This window comes from Frankliniella occidentalis, unplaced genomic scaffold, assembly GCF_000697945.3.
Source record: "Frankliniella occidentalis isolate FOCC.00 unplaced genomic scaffold, Focc_3.1 Scaffold358, whole genome shotgun sequence".
In the NCBI taxonomy this organism is placed as follows: Eukaryota; Metazoa; Arthropoda; class Insecta; order Thysanoptera; family Thripidae; genus Frankliniella; species Frankliniella occidentalis.
Window position 1 is genome coordinate 22,205 of NW_026267481.1, and position 3,205 is coordinate 25,409.

Consider the following 3,205-nt stretch of genomic DNA (forward strand, 5'->3'; position numbering starts at 1 on the left):
CCGGACACCGACAAGGTGCTCGTCGGCGTGGGGATGTTTGGCACGGCCGGCACCGCGTAGGATGGCGGCGGCCTGGCGTAGGGCACCGCGGAACAGACGTGCTGCTGGCCATGCTGTTCGGCTGCCTAGACAAACAGCTAGGCTCCCCTGCGCTGCATGTACGGCGAAAAGTGCCTTTGCAGCGGTTACCACCGCGGAGGCTGGAGGTCGTTAGGGTTATGTAGGCTCGAACTTCGGCGCGGGGCGGGCAATGGTGCTCCGCGGCAAGACGACAAGGTTAGGCGTCGCAAAAGTACAGGCGCAGTTCGTAAACGTTTGCGTCGGGGATGGGTACCCGCAGTCCGCTCTGAGACCGACGCGTTCCGGCATTGGACAAACCACGCCAGATTGAATCAGCCGCAGGAACGGGTGCTTTACGTGAGTTTTCCCGTAAACAGGCGGAAACACCAGCCAGTCCGAGGACCGGCGGAAACACCAGCCACGTAAACAGGAGAGGTTAGCGGCTCCAACACCCCGGCCGAAACCGAAATGGAGGAGGGCCCAATGGGAAACGAACCGCAAAGGGACACACGTACCGCCGACAAGCGTCCACTTGTCGTCCCTCAACTCACAAGTACACAACCGAAGCACACACTCACAAAGTAACCTTTAAAATACGCGTAGATGTAATCCAAGATGCGACGCAGATCGTGAGCGACTAACGCTCAAACGAGTATTTTGCGGGAAACAAACCCGAGCAGGGAGGAGCGGACATACCGACTCACTCAACTTAACCTCAACATAACCTCACTCCTTCCCCTCCTCCGTGCTTTATCCGCTGCCACCAATTGTCGTGTAGCGCGTACTGAGCATGGATAAGGCGTTTGGAAGGAAAGGCAACAGTGAGGGAACACTAATCAGATTTATTCATCCTTCTGAACACATGGCAGTAATCTCAAGGTTCGCGATACGGTACGGTACGGGAACGATCGGAACGTCTTCACTCTTCCAAGTCTAGCGCCGAAGTGAGGACGAGCCAAGGGCTCGTGCGTCGATGAGGTCCGTGCAGAGCGAGCGGGCGAGAGCAGTAGGCACGGCTCGCGAGGGCCAGGCAGCCAGGCACGGCTGGCTGGGAGTAGCGAGAAGCAGAGTCGAGTCGAGGCGGCCGGGGGCGGCCCGAATAGCCGCGTGTCGGGTTGCCTATCTCGCGCGGCAAACGCAGCGAGATTCAAATCCGACAGGGAATAACTACCGCGTTGTGAACGCACTTCACAACAATACCCCCCACCTCTCTCTCCCTCTCCCTCGTCTTTTCCTTTTCCGCTCTCCGTCTGCCCCTCTCCACTCTGTATGTCCCTGGGGAGGTCGGCCAGCGCGAGGCGAGGCGATACTGATTTCATCTCGCCTCCTAGCAGGTCCACGACGAAAAATGATACTTCATCATAAAGGTGCCGAGCCGAGATCCTGCGAATCTCTTCCCTTGCCGCCTCGCCCCCACTACTGGGGGGGGGGTGCCACTCTGGGGCCGAGGCCTCGCCGATGAGCCTCGCTCGTCACGCCGGGCGAGCTGGACTGCATTTATTAACCTCGGAGTAAAGTCCCCCTCACGTCCTTCATGTATGATAAAAAGAACACGGGTAAAATTGAACGCCGTGTCAGGTTTCCAAGGAGTTTGGATAAACCAAGATGCACCCATGTATTTTCTCCACAAGAGTGCTTGGCTGCTTGGAAACCTTTACGTCGTTTCTAGCTACCGTGCTAGAAACCTCTCGTTAACTTTTCTGTTCAAAACAACACACTTTGAGTGCGTCGAGTCTCCGTGTAATTTCCGTTTCATTTCTTGTTCCCCAAAAGACGCAAAAGCTCGTGAGACGACCCGTCGTGTGAGTTGGAGACATGGCTCCCGAGTGCGGCCCGCCCCCGCACTCCTTCGCGAGGGGTGGCTCGGCGGGGCGGCACGGCGGGGCGGCTCGGCGGGGCCATGGCGGAGTGCAGCAATGGCGCTCGCCAAGGGCGGGGCCGAGCGCGAGCGCGGCTCGCTATCGTCTCACCACCGCATCTCTCGATAATTTCTGATCAACTCAAAGTTAAAAGGTGGTATGGAAAGCGCCGTGACCCATTGCTGATGGGTTCCAGTGGCAAGGGGTACTTCTATGGAAATTCAAGCGTGCACCAATTTTTGTACGTTTTCCCGACTTTTTCTATTTTTTCAAAATTCCGTCTTGATTTTTCTTTGTTTAATAATTTTTCTGATTCTCTTCTTATTTTTTTTTGTGGAAGGTTACACTGATTTTTTCGAGTAAAGTACTCCTATCGGGCGGTAGGCGCGTTGGTGATGAGAAATGCTGCATCCGCGGAATCCTTGGCGAGCTTGCCTGCGCGCGTGCCGCGAGGCGGGCCGGGCGACCATTTATTATAGCGCAGTGAGCATCAGACAATAAAAGTATGCGGCGGGTGGGCGGCCCTTCATTGCGACTAATTTGAATTGATATTAATCCCTTGCTCTAGTCGGCGGTCCCGCTACCTCCCCCACACCCGTTGAGCCGTTGTTCCTCCAGATAGCGTCTCTGACAGAGTGTACCGGTTGTTTAATTGTAGTTTTTTCTCACGGTGTACTATACGTGCCTGATTCATATTTTTATTTTTCAGGCGTTCCCAGTTTTGACAGTGAATAAGTCACGTTTGACATCGAGGTGAGTTTGTTCTTCAAATCAGGGGGAGTGTGCCAGAGCAATCTCAACTCTCAGCATGGAAAGGACGACACAGGAGGACAGCCATCTTAAAAAGACTTTTGAGTGTTCCGTATGCAACAAGAAACTCTCGAAGTTGGAACCTCCGTGTTCATTTCCGAACCCACACTGGTGAGAACCCATTAGAATCACGGTAAAAACGATGTCTGATTTTTCGAGGGAAAAGGGAAAATTTTGAGGAAGTCCCTTAGGACTCCTCAGATTTTGAGGCGAATCGCCTCATTTTTCGAGGGGACTTCCTCAAAATCTGAGTAGTTCTAAGGGACTTCCTCAAAATTTTCCCTTTTCCCTCAAAAAATCAGACATCTTTTTTACCGTGAATGTTCTGTTTGCAACAAGAGATTCTCGGTAGATTGGGTCCTCCGTGTTCATCTCCGAACTCACACTGGTGAAAAGCCATTTGAATGTTCTGTTTGCAGCAAGAAATTCTCTCAAAATTCGGCCCTCCGTGCTCATTTCCGAACCCACACTGGTGA

General features: G+C 53.5%; 1 protein-coding gene across 1 annotated transcript in view; it reads left to right on the forward strand.

Moving 5' to 3' along the window:
• The window catches only part of LOC113215054 (zinc finger protein 436-like), a 31,788-nt gene that overhangs the window by 19,584 nt on the left and 8,999 nt on the right, over nucleotides 1-3,205 (forward strand). The window contains exon 2 of the mRNA XM_052274227.1: nucleotides 2,629-2,672. The gene's annotated coding sequence lies outside the window, so the exon portion shown is untranslated. The remainder of the gene's footprint in view (nucleotides 1-2,628; nucleotides 2,673-3,205) is intronic.